Source organism: Nyctereutes procyonoides, unplaced genomic scaffold, assembly GCF_905146905.1.
Source record: "Nyctereutes procyonoides isolate TBG_1078 unplaced genomic scaffold, NYPRO_anot_genome, whole genome shotgun sequence".
NCBI lineage: Eukaryota > Metazoa > Chordata > Mammalia > Carnivora > Canidae > Nyctereutes > Nyctereutes procyonoides.
Window position 1 is genome coordinate 61609734 of NW_026575046.1, and position 14431 is coordinate 61624164.

General features: G+C 35.2%; 1 protein-coding gene and 1 long non-coding RNA gene across 2 annotated transcripts in view; one reads left to right on the forward strand and one right to left on the reverse strand.

The window, feature by feature from the left end:
- Window positions 1–14431, reverse strand: part of LRMDA (leucine rich melanocyte differentiation associated) — a 1013426-nt gene that overhangs the window by 77212 nt on the left and 921783 nt on the right. The gene's annotated exons all lie outside the window — the stretch shown is intronic.
- LOC129509934 (uncharacterized) overlaps window positions 2590–14431 on the forward strand; it is a 33529-nt gene continuing 21687 nt past the window's right edge. Inside the window, exon 1 of the long non-coding RNA XR_008664443.1 lies at window positions 2590–2809. This is a non-coding gene — a long non-coding RNA (uncharacterized LOC129509934). The remainder of the gene's footprint in view (window positions 2810–14431) is intronic.

Genomic DNA, 14431 nt, shown 5'->3' on the forward strand with positions numbered 1-14431 from the left:
ACAAATATGGAATCAACTGTACTACTGAGGATCAATTGTATCTGATTTGAACTGAGGCTGACACAGAGAAAAGAATATGAAAAAGGATTAAACTTTGAAATGTCAACACCAAACTCTGAAAGCTGCCTCCCATGGGGAGATCGACATTAAGTACTATCTTGGTCTGTAGTGAAGAGAAGCCTGCATGAATGCCAAGACAAGGCCATGATGGTTCTTGGAGACAATGAAATGTGACTGACCATCCCCAGACATACAGGAAACTGCAGAAAATGTGCAAGGTCGGTGTTATGGCTAAGAACACAATTTAAAGAACAACTCAACTTCATACCTTCAACTTAACCTTTGTGTCCTTCAATAAATTAAAGGCAGGGATCAAAACAGAAACAATCTCACCTAAGTTCAGTTTTGCAGGATTAATATTTCAGACAACTAAAAAATCAAAAAGAAGGGAAGAAGGTGGTGAGGAGCTAGAAAAAAGTCTCTTAACAATGGGAAGGTGGAAAAATAGGTTGGGTATACCAGGTCACTGCTTTTTATTTAGTAGCAAGATTTCAAATTCTAATCTAAACTGTTGCCTTTTTGGTATGACTATAACTTTCTCAAAAGGCCTTCTCTTTGGTCTTCACTGTGTACAAAGAAACTGAGTATTTTTTCAAGTACCTACCTTACCTCACCTCAAAGCAACTCTCTTCTCAAAAGGGTATAGACATTTTACTTAGCCCTGGGCCTAAGCTAACATATCTTTTCAGTGAACATCTGGTGCTACATCATGTATTCCCTATGATTGCTTCTATAGCAGTGGGAAAGCTCCAACTCAGAGACTGCCCTCTCCTTCCTCTGAGAAGCTGGCATATCCTGAGCATGCTCTTTGGTCTCTGTGATAAAACTGTAGAGTGAGGCAGTGTGCTGTGATATACTCTCTTACAGAATATATGTAATCGGTTAAGTAAAAATAGGAAAATAGCCTCAACACATCCCACTGTAGAAGTTCAATCCACACCCAAATCATAAAACTGGGACTGAATCTGACTATCGTCCCCTATGTAAAATGGCATCAGGAGCAACATGGAGACTGGATGGCTATTCCTGGGTAGGGATGCTGTGCAAGGATGCAGTCTCTGAGAAACACTCATACCCTTTCTCAACCCCTTTAACTTCTACCTGAAGGAGAAAGAGGAGAAATATTAGCATGATTGTCCAGGTTAGGAAACCTTTCCTTCAGTAAAGTGCATGCAGCTGGAGTCACTGGGTCATACAAGTAAATGTGGTCCTTCTAAATTCATTTCTACCATACTCTTCTGCACAGCCACGGTAACAAGATACATCACTTGGGACATTTCTTTCTACTCTTCAGAGGCTTTCTCCTCTCCCACATATCTACGTAAGATGGTCCCAGAAGATAGGCCTGCCCTCTCATCCTCGGTGGACTCGCACCTCACAATGGATTACATACTCACATTTTTGTGCTTTCATCTGATACTATGTGGTGTATGAGGCCTTTTCTCACAGCACAGTTTTAAGATTTACAAACCAATTTTGAATTTGGAGTAGATATATAGAGATTAGACCTTTTAGCTTCCTTTTATTCTAGCAGAGATCCTTACATTGACCTACAATGACAAAGATAAAGGAGTCTTCTATGGAATCTATACTAGCCCATGCTAAAGTTTTTATTGGGGCATGTTCCTAAAGCCTCTGGCTAGTATTAAAGTCTTATTCCATATTGTTTCAGTCTCTGTGCATACATTTATCTTGGCACTTTGTAAGGAAGCAGTGACTAGCAGATTGTGAGATTCATCAGTTAAATAGTCCTGGGGTTAAACAGTATTTTAAGGCCATCAGAACTTCATACCAATTCAATATCACCAGTATATCTTCTTCTTTTCCCTGATAACCAAGGGATTTTCACACTGGATGAGAAGCTGAACTGATGTCCTTTGACACCATCCCTTACCTCAGCTCTACATTCTTCATCAATTCTGGATGGTCACAGATGTATCAAAGGGCAACAAGCAGTTTTAGATTCTAGGAAAACAATTTTTGTATGAACAAAATCACTCTTCCTCTCTTCTGCAGACTTCATCCAAAATTGATTTTGATGTGGGGCATCTGAGTGGCCCAGTCAGTTAAGTGACTGACTCTTGGTATCAGCTAAGGTCATGACCTAAGGGTCTTGGGATCGAGCCCTGTATGGAGCTCTGTGCTCAGTGCAGAGTCTGAGATTCTCTCTCTCTCTCTCTCTCTCCCCAACCCCTCTTTCCCTGTCTTTCTAAAATAAATAAGTCTTTAAAAAAATAAAATTGATTTTGATGGGAGGGTGGGGAACATGACCTTTACTAGCTTTTCCAACCCTGGCATTTTAGGATGAAGAAGTCATGGTCCAAGCTAAAACTGTGCACTCCTCATGGCTGCTCTCCCAAGCCACAAAGGAAAAAGAGGGCAGAAATACAACTTGGCTTCAGCTACACCAGATCCCCACCCTGGATTCTCCATGAAGGAGAAACACATGTGAAAACTCCACCCAAATTGTCCTTCTCTCAACATCTCGACCCCTCTTCCTGTGGCTGTGAAACATCAGAATTTGTTCTTCTCAGCATCTGAGATCTCTGCAAAGCCAGGAGATTACAAATAGCCCTGGCAGTTTCTACAAAAGTCTACTCTGTCACTGGGCACAGCGAGGAAATCCACACATCTGGCCCAGGGAAAGGAAATGGAAAATACAAATGAAAGAGAAGCCAAAGTCATGGGAGATGAGAACAGCTTTCCTCTAGCTGAGTGAATGCAGACCAAAATCACCCTAAAGTCCTGAGTGAGTCCTGAGTCATTTTTTTTTCTTTCTGCTTAAAGGGACACGTGAGTTTTTTAAATGATTGTTTGCTATTTCAAGTTTTCAGTTTGTTTGCCTGATTTAGGATGGCCAGGTTGGTACAAACAATAATGCAGCCTCAGCATGACCAAAGTCTATCCTTTCTGGGGATCTGTGTTCAACAACAGGAAAATACATAGTAAAGACACTGCTTCTTTAACAATGGAAGCACCATAACGAATGGCTCTTCTATAGAATGATTTTGCCATTCAGTCAGCCAATGGAGGTCAGATTTCTTAATGCAATAACCCAAACACCAATCTTTCGTATATCTTTCTCCTCCATTTTACACCTGCTTCATCCTAAGAATTGTTATTATACCAAATCAAACAATTCAAAATGGATATTATGGATTTAGCTTTATACTAAATGTCACTAACAGCCCCTGAATATGGTTTCAAAATAACTTCTTAATGAAGCAGTTGTTGTGTAAGCCAAGAATAGTAGAATATAAATAGGAAGATGTGATTCTCAATTCAGATTGTTACTAATTGCCTGTGTGACTTCAAGAAGTCCCTGAACCTTTGTGAACCTTCATTACACTTCTTATTTTTAAAATGAGCTTTGAGGAGAAAATGTTAAGTATTATACAAATGTGGAATTGTGTTACCTTTTTATCATACAATACTGTATTTTTATCTTTGACTCACTTACTCTTAATGCATTTAATGTCAGTTGTGAACACTAGGACCCTCAATCAGCCAGTTGGATTCTAATTTACTAAAGGAATTCCTGGAATCTGTGTACCCAACTGCTGAGCTATAGTCAAAATCCATGTTATCTTCTATTTAAAACATAAATTTTTTTTAGTTTCTACAGGAAAAAAATTACAAATGCATAAATTTATGTTTTAAACGTGGTATAAAACATGCTGTTGTGGTTACCAGTTTATCCATCCTGTATGATTTATTCATAAACAATGTAAGACCAGATAATCCATAACATGGCAAACAAATGTGCCCTGGTTTTGTTCAAATCATTCCTCTAAGCAGATGCTTATCATAGCTACCTCAAAGTAAAACAGATGTTCCACTGTTGGAAATCTTGGGAATATATGTTAGAAGAAGGCTGTGTATGTTGTGAAAGCCACAACAGGGGTGGAAGGCTTGGAGTGCTCTTTGAATTTGTGTATATTTCAGCCATGAGACTTCACTAAACATATACAAGGAACTCTTTAGTTGACAATTAAAGAGACAAATCTTGACTATTCCATGTCAGCATGACCAAGTCTGATGTGGCAAAGGCCCAACAAATCTATGTATAGAAAAGGTAGCTGATTTAACCTGAATGAAAAATTCAGTGCATCCAACTGACCAATCAGTCCTACAAAGACATTATGGGTTTCTGACCAGTGGGGAAGCCTGGTCACTAATGATGACTATCTTTTAACTGTGTTTTGTTGTTGTTGTTGTTGTTGTTTTTTAGAAATATTTCTCCCCTACTCCAGAGACTTTTAAATGTGTGTAATGGAATGCTAATTATCATTATTATTATTACTGATATCTTTACTTACCATCTTATTCAGAGATCACCATAAACCAGGCACTGTAAAGAATGAGTGATTCAAATATATAAAAGTGACCCTCAGACAAAGCACACTGATGAGTAGAGAAGTTACAAGGTATGATGGAAATACTCCTGTACTAGGAATTGGGAATCCTAAGATTTAACCCCATCGGAATACCTAAAACCTAGTGGCTATTTGATAAATGAGTGTTTGAATGAATGAAAGAGAATATGAATGAATAAATGAATGGGTGAATAAGTGAACCAAAACATGAAACCTTTGTTGCTAACTCATCAGATTATGTTTTTTACCTGTTTAAATGCCCCTTGTCCCTGGGCCTTCTTATAAAATTTTAATTAAATAAAAACTCCTTACTTTCATTTTTTTATCTTTTTTTTTTTTTTCTGGACCTGCATCTCTCTCCATTCTGGTTTTGCACCATTTTCCTGCTAGCCTGCTACATTCCAGCTACATTGGCTTCTTTTTAGATCCTCCACTTAACACCTCTGAGCCGGAAGGTTCTCCTCCCTTTTATGCTCTCTGATCTCATCTTTATGTGCCTTGTATCTTTTGTCTTTCAGTGCTCATCTTACATTTCACATTATCTTCCTACTAAAGGAGTTGGAGTAGATAACTCCTAACTTCGTAATATTTCAGTGACTTTCAAACATTCTGGGGGCAGCAGAAACAGGCTGGTAATTACTTCTTTTGTTTAAAAAAGAATTAAGTGGTCTGGGGCACCTATGACCTCCCACATCCCCTCTAAAGCAAATGACCTTGAGGTCCTGACCCAGAACCAGAACCTCAGGGCTTCTTACCATTTATTATATTCTGTATCCAAACTGAATTCTACTCCACACTTTATATATATATAAATATATATATATATATATATATATATATATATATAATATTCCACTTCTTCAACTATATATATATATATATAGTTGAAGAAGTGGAATAGGAATGTAGGACATTTAAAAAACCAGTTGGATTAAGCTATGTCATAAGGTACTTTATATATATAAATATATATATATATATATATATATATAATATTCCACTTCTTCAACTATATATATATATATATATAGTTGAAGAAGTGGAATAGGAATGTAGGACATTTAAAAAACCAGTTGGATTAAGCTATGTCATAAGGTACCACCCACTGTATCACCACTTTGATGATCCATCTGATAAGTAGCCTTTGAGCTGTATAGGGCTAGAATACTAATCTGTGTTTCCAATCTCTTCAGTTTCCTTCTCTATAACCATCCATATTACACCCTGTTAGTCAAACAATAAAGAAAGTAGGGGTAGATTTTTTTTAATTTTTATTTATTTATGATAGGCACACAGTGAGAGAGAGAGAGAGAGGCAGAGACACAGGCAGAGGGAGAAGCAGGCTCCATGCACCGGGAGCCTGACGTGGGATTCGATCCCGGGTCTCCAGGATCGCGCCCTGGCCTAAAGGCAGGCGCCAAACCACTGCGCCCCCCAGGGATCCCTAGGGGTAGATTCTGAAGATAGATTATCCCTCTGCAGAAAAGCTTTACAATAGGATAGGACCAAGTACTTTGAGAAGCATCTATTAATGAACATAGTCTGCATGTAGCACTGTTTGAAGAAAAACTGAAAAGTTTATTTGATAGTCTAGCTTATTCAAAATACTCAGTAGTCAGTGAAAGTATATAAAACTCAATTCAGAAGATTCACAAAGAGAAATGCTTCCTCCTCAACATCCCAAATTAAGTGGCATGACTTCATACTTCAAGACTAGACTCCTACCAAATTAGAGTGAGACAGAAGCAAAGACCAATCCACAAAGCCTACCTGTTGGTACTAGGCTAGAACTGGTCCTATTCAAGGATAAGTATATAGAAACATATATATACATCTGCCACTATGGAGTCTATAAAAAAAAGATAATAATAGCAGGAAATCTTCCCTACTGATCTTGAAAAAAAAGATTTAGAACACACTCATTTGCTATCTTCAATAATATATTTTAAAAACACTCACTCTGTTAAAAAGGATCAGAGTGTCAAAAGATAGCTTGTTCTCAAATGAACATGGACATGATAAGGAAGCTAGCTGAATTAACAAAATAGCAAAGGAAACACAAAACACAGTGGTAAAATGATAATCTGTATCAGAGGCAGTAAAACAGAAGTGACACTGTAAAAAATTAAATGAATAACGTTGAAAAAAATCTTGAAAATATTTCCTAATATTTAGAGGAGAAAAAGAAATAAAGAGAAGATGAAAGACATGGAAGACAATTTAGATCTAAGTAAAGAGAGGTGTTACTGACCCGGAAATCCAAACAACAGAGAATTTATCATCAAAGATGTAATATAAAAATTTATGAGTAAAAGGGCTTAGGAAGAACCAAATAAAATACATTTTTAAATGACCAGAAATATCAAGGCAGTTTCATTTTATTTTAATTTCAATGGTTAATTTAAAATCTTACAAAAATCAAAAGAGGAATAAAAGCTAATCCCTAGAGTAGCAAAAATAAGGCAACCTCACCCTTCTTTGAAAAATCAAATGTCAAAAGACAATGAAACAATTTGTACAGAGTAGTGACTGGAAAAGTTTGTAACCTGAGAGGTTTATATCCAGGTTGTTCATGTGAAAAGTTGGCAGAAAGACATTTTGCTAAGCTTAAAATCATGAAAGATAAATCATTCATGTTCCCTTCCTGAGAAAGCACAAAAAAATGAATACCTGTCAACTGATAAAGAGAAATCAAGAACTCAAGACTATAACACTTAAAGTATAAAGGAAATGGCAAAGAACTTTGAAACCAATTAATTTTTAGGATCAGATACGATGAATTGTCACATGGGCACACAATTAAAGTCTAAGTCTGAAAAGATGTTGTATATGCAAACAAATCAGAACTTCACGATAAAATGTTGATATCATAATGCCTGATAAAAGAAGTAACTGATAAATACAGAAAAGGAGGATATCAGGTGAAGGCCAGATAATTTAAATTCTGCATTAGGAATTTGTTCTTGAATTGGATAGACAAATATAGTTTCAATATGCATTTGATAAACAAAAGAATCACCACCAGTAAAATAAATGAAAGGATTTCAATCTTACAAACCTCTACATAATATTAAAACAAACTCTAGAATAAAAAGGAAAAAAAAAGCAAGAAAATATTAGAAAAGGTGATAAAAATCAACTCAAACATTTGTTACAGCAATAGATTTAAACACCATAAGTTTTCATAATAATTTGTTAGAAAATAAAATATATGAAGATCACTAAAGACATTTAAATAAAGTTTAAAAAATGAATAAAATTGAAATGATGTTATATGGGAAAGTCTTGCAGAAGGCAAGACTTAATAGCAACACTCAAGCAGGATGCAATAGCCTGGGAAGAAAAAAGATAAAATGGACACATAACTTATGTGGTAGATGATATAATCATCAAACACCAAAATATATACTCCAAAAAGTACCAGAAACAATGAATTGAGAAACATCAAACAATCAGCCTATGATAGGTTAAATGAATATTAAAAAGAATGAAACCTTTGAATAATATAAATGTGACTAACTATATAAACTTACATACACACACATATCTGTATACTCTTCAGAAAGAAAATATAGGCTCTAACACCCACGGGACATTTAAAATTTGACCATTTGTTCAATATCTTTGATAAGAACTTAAAGGAAAAATATTCTCAACCATTAATGTGATAAAACTAGAAATACAATGAAAAATTTTAGCAAAATTGAAATAAAATTGGAAATTTCCTAAAATAATTGGACCAAAGAGTAAATAAAATTATAACTGCAACCTACTTTGGAAATAATGAAAATAAGTATATTCATGTCAAAGCTTACAGAATACAGCCATAGCAGTAATAAAGCATGTAAGGCTGTGAATAAACAGGAGATAACTAAAATGAATTAAGCAATCAGTCAAAGGAGACATAAAGTAAAAGAATACACACAATAAGAGGCTAAAGGAAAAAAAAGAACATATAAGGAGAAATTACAAAAAGCAAAAAATATTAAAACTGCTTCTCCTGGCAAACTAAAAAGTGAGAGAAACTTAGAGCCCTATTTAAAATGAAAAAAAAAAAAAAACAACTTAAAGTAGAAATTAAAATAGAACTACACAAACAGATATAGGGATTTTTCAAAGTACAAACATATAAACAGAATTTTCCATCTCTTAAACAGGTAAAGTTAGAAAAATAACATAGTACTGGCTAGAGAATGGTTATGTTCCCATTGTAATAAAAACTGAAAATACCATATTTTGATAGAAATGCTAGACTATGTATCAAATACCTTAAAAATATTCATATTTTACTTGGTAATTACATGTTAATTTATGCTATGAGAGATATTAACATTTTTGATGATTTATGTTTTTATAGTACCTCCATATGTTGGGACATTAAGGAGCTGTTAAAAATTGCTTTTGACGATTATTTAATGACATGGCAAATCCACCCTATAATGTCTGGAATAAGGGAGAATGATATAAAACTAAATATACAGTGTGAATCCCATTTAGTGAAAAGCAAAACATAGATAGACAACACACTGAAATGTTAACTATAATTATTTCTGTGTGGTTGTAACTTAAATATTTTCTAGACACTTTTCTATAGTTTCCAAAACTATGATAATAAGCATGAATTCTTCTGCAATCAAAATAATTTTTTTAAATTAAATAAAAAAGATATCTTGCCAAGATGGCACTGTGAATTTACATATTCAAAACCTCTTCCTCAAAATACCACAAAAAAAGCAATTTTAGTTGACTTTTCGAAACTTAGAAGTTGTATCTATCACTCAATACAAGGTAAATATCCCATACACTACAAAAGTACTGAAACAACAAGCAGCAATGTTGAAACTATGGTACTATTGAATTCTAAGTATAGAAATAGACAAAGACAGGAGGAAGTTTATCAAGAACTAAACTCTGAATCAGAATTACAAGCCAGACTCACAGAATAAAACTGGCATCTGGTAGGGTCTCCCAACCTCTAGAGGGAAAATGCTGAGAAAGATAGGGCTGTGGATTGCATTAAACCATGTATATGTGAGACAGGAAGGAACAAAGCAAGTCACACAGAGCAGATTTGTGTACACTGCTAAGTACCGAATCGACAGTGTCCCTAATACCAACCATTATGGGACAGAAATCCCAGCCCACTAACATAAAACTTGTTTCTGGTCTGAGAGTCTCAGAGCACCACATGGTAGCTCCTTAAAGTCAGTCAAGTATGATAGATGCTTAAAGATTTTTTAAAAGATAACTTCCACTCTGGATTAGACAAAAAACTAAAATTCAAAGGCAGTAAGGAAAAACAAGACCAAGAAAAAATTCAACAAAATCAACAATGAGAGGATGATTTAACTCCTAAAAAAAAATAAATGTACATTATACCCTCTAGGTTCATCCATGTTGTCACAGGTGACAAAATTTCATTCTTTTTTTTTAAGATTTTGTTTATTTATTTGAGAGAGAGGGGGGGGTAGGAGCAGAGGAAGAGGTAGAGAGAAAATCAAGCAGACTCCATGCTGAGCACCTGAGATCACAACCTGATCACAACCTGAGCACAAATCAAGAGTGAGACACTTAACCAACTATACCACCCAGGTGCTCTAAGATTTCATTCTTATTTTGTGGCTGAATAGCATTCCATTGTATATATACACCACATCTTCTTCATTCATTCATCTATTGATGGACACTAGTTGTTTCCATATCTTGACTATTGCAAATAAAGATGCATAAAATTGTCAAATCAGTATGATATACACCTGAAACTCATACCATTGTATGTAAATCACACTTCATAATTTAAAAATGCACATAGTAGTCTCTGAATAAGCTTCAAATAAAGATATAGATAGTATCTTTCAAAAAAGAAAGTATTAAAATGAAGAAGACATAGATTGAGAAAAATAATAAAATAATCACTTAGAAATTAAAGGATAGAAACAATGTAACTGAAATTTCAATACCTTCTAGATGGAATAAACACAGAGGTTTCTATAGTTCAAGGGAAAATTGGTAAATTGGAAGACACCACTGAGGAATCCTTCTATGCACAGTACTAAGATATAAAGAGGTAAAAAAGAGAGAGAGAGAAAGAAAAGAGAAACTAAGAGGTATGGGGGTCTGTAACCTATACCTCCAAAGATTTCTAGAATTCTGCTCAGAGAAACAATTAAAGAGAAACAATTAATTGAGAAACAATTAAAAGAAATAATACAGGAGAACTTTTCCATTAACTGAAGAAAGGCCTAATTTCTCATACTTAAGACACACACGAACTGTTGAACGTAATAAAGAGAAATATGTACTGGGACATAATGCAATAAAATGTCAAAACGAGTCTGGCCAACAGGCAGTGAATAGAAGTAATGTGTCATTTCTCAAGCAAACAAAAAAATGGCTCTGTGTTTTCTGCAGGCTGTCTACCTAGAGGCCCAAGGTGACTCTTCTTGACATGAAAATAGCCTGGGTCTGTGGGTCACATATGGATGGCAGGTACCTGGAGAGTCACAGAAGACACAGCAGGCTTGGCATATGACTTTTGTCATGTCAACCTCCTCAGATTTTGGAATTGCTAATTATAATCTTAAACTAATAGAACAACTTTGTGGGAAACACACAGATATGGCTACAACACTTTAAGAAGAAGTTAAATATAGAAAAGTAAGAAATCCTGACATAAAAAATATCTAAAGAGCTCTTGTCCTAAGTAATAGAGATTCTCCCCTCAATTATTCAGCTGATTTTTATGGAGCCTCTACACTATTCCAGGTACTGAGGCATAGTAATGAATAATAGAGTTGAAATCCCTGCTTTTATGAAGTTTCCATTCTAGTAAGGGAAGAAAATGTCATATGAAAAGGTAAAAGTGGTGGCAGAGTGAAGATATTTAGGGGTGCTATCTGAAATAGGAGAGTCAGGAACAGTGTTTCTGATAAGAAAACCTTTGCATAGAGACCTGAGTGAAGTAGCATAGCAACACATGTAAATGTCAGGTAGATGAGCCTGTGGCAGATGTGCAAAGGCCCTGAGGTAACACCAAGTGACCCAGAAAAAGGGAGGAAAAGATTACCCTAAAATAGGATCTGAGAGATAACAGGGAAGTAGATCATGGGGTTCGTGGCATAGCAGAAGGCCATGGCAGAGACTGTGGATTTTAATCCGAAAGAAAGGGGAAGACTTTGACAGCTTTTGAGCAGGGGAGAACATGATTTGGTTCAGGTATTTAAAGGACCATTCTCACTGCTGGTGGGTAATGGCAAGAAGTGTTTACCTGTTATGGTGTTGCTATAGAAGTGGTTCCAATATCCAGATTCAAGTCATATTTTGAAGGCAAAGCCAACTGGACACATAGATAATTTGCATATTGGTGTGAGAAAAAGTAAGGAGTTAAAGATGACTCTGAAGTTTTACACCCAAGGGATAGAACAAAGAGTGTCATCATTTTCCAAGATGAGGAAGACTGTGCAAGAAGCATGTTTGGGAGTTGAAGAAAATTAAAAAATGGACATTTGTTTTTAGCAAAACTCATACAATTACAAAAATGTGCCAGGTACAAGGTCCAAGTGAACCCTTCCAAATGTTCAAAGAATATCAAACAAATTATATTTATGACAACATGCCAATAAAATAGAAATCAATAATAAAAAGACAGGAAAGACATGATTCAGAGACAAAAAAAAAAAAAAAGAAAAAACAACAAACCCTAAAGGATTGATGGACAGAGAGGAAATTACTATGTGAATTACAAAATATCTAGACTTACTAATGTCAAGGATTTGCTGCAAAACTTTTGGGATGTGGTTAAAGCAGTACTTAGAAAAAGGTAGGGAAAAAATGAATTTATTTTAAATTTAAAAGACGAAAAATAAATAAGTTAACTGCAGATCATCAAAATAGCTAAGTAAACTTGCAGAAAGTAAAAGGAAAGAAGCAAGAGCCAAAATTAATAACTAGAGAAATATAAAAATAAATCAATTCAAGACAATCCTTTAAAAGAATTGTGAAATATATAAATGTCTAACATGAATCATTAAGAAATCAAGAACACAGAAATAATTAAGAATGAAAATAATAGAAGATATTGGCAAGAAGAAAAGTCTGGATACACTAAGTGTTGCAAAGGACAGAAGAGAAACAAGAACTCTCAAAACACTCCTCTGGGTTGGCAATGACTGCAGACACTTTGGAAAGCAATTTGGAAAGACATAATAAGATAGCTCTAAAAATACCAATTTTAGGTGTACAGACTTAAAAAGCAAAAGTCAGAACAAACAAACGTAAGACCTCCCACATTTCTGCCACAGGATGGATATATGTGGGCGTGCATTACAGCTTTGTCAAGGCAGCAAAAATTTGGAAATGATGGACAAGAATGCATCATATAGGGCATTATATTGCTATTATGGAACATTGCACAGCAGTTAAAATGAATGAACTCTGTATACACATCAACATGCATAGTTCTCAAAAACACAGTGTTAATCAAATAAAAACAGGTTGTCAAAAGATACAAAAATAATTTTTAAAGATACTAAAACAGTGTTCCATACCATCTGCAGATGTGTGTGTGTGTGTGTGTGTGTGTGTGTGTGGATGTGTGTGTGTGTGTGTGTAGTAAAAAGGACAAAAATGGACTGCGTACGCACCAAAGCATGACAGTGTTTGCTTTGGGGGGGAGCATCCTGGGGAGAATGGGACCAGGAAGAGGAATGTGAGAGACTTCATTATTGCCCAAATATTGTATTTCTTAATACTAATATTATTAAAATATTATTAATTAAGTTAAATATTAATTAAATAATAACATTTTCTTGATAAAAATTACCTGGAGTGAATACGATAAAATGTTAACAATTTTTTTCATATTCATGGTGGCAACATGAGGAACATTCATTAAATTTTCATCTATATTTTTTAACTGTTTAATGAAAGAGCAAACAAAACATTTCATTGTTTCCCTCTGCTCTAAGTTGTCTCTAATCTGTCCTTGGGTATGTAAGCAAGCCTTCAATTTGGCCCTTGACAGGACTGGAATAAGATATTATCCAAGGAGGGACCCTGACTCAAACTTCTCCCTCTGGGTAGTCTCACCAATCCGGTTTGCTGGACTTATTTCCTGGAGAACAAATCCCATCTATATTTCCTAGGCTTTCCCAATGGGCAGTTGGAATGATATAAGCTCTAACATGGCTGTGATTAACTTCGGCAAATGAAGGATTTACTGTTGTACATGTGTCCTGACTTTGGAAACAGACAAATAAACATCTGTGATGACCTGCATCTCTAGAGTCAGAAACAAACAGACCTCTGAGGGGTGTCAGAGCCACGAAGAATGTTAATGCTTCAGAATCAGAACCTGTTCTTTCCAGGATCCTGGAGCAAAGGAGGACAGTGCTAGGAAGATAGCAGCAAAGACCTTTTCTAAAAGCAGGCAGTACAACTGGAAATATTATCACTGACTTTCAGGAGAAAAGATAAAAACTGACCACAGCAAATGTGATATCTGCTTTCTGTTCTTGATTTGCTTGCAAAACTCAGGGATAAATTACCAAATTTCACCTACCAAATCTTGGGAGAAAGGCATTTCTGGAATAGTTAATGGGTTTAGATCACCACATCCCACTCTAGGTTCCTTGAGAAGAGGGCTGTGTCTTGTTCCACAAAGTACTTCCCTAGTGCTTTGGACTGGTACTTTGGCCTTTAGGTACATCATACACACACAGGGTGGAAATATCTATATAGATCGATCCATATATACACACACACATATATACATAGGCTATTATATATATAGCATATTATAAATACATCTAAATATATTTTTTATATATACACGAACATAAACAGATATACTCATCAATTATTTTTTCCTCTCTCCTTCCTGATCTCAGCTTCTTATAGAGTTTGGCCTTTGGTTAATAATATTGCATCATCTTGGAACCCAAAGTTTGAGTCTCTAACAGCCTCTTCCATTCTCCTTCAACATGTGATGTGGTGTG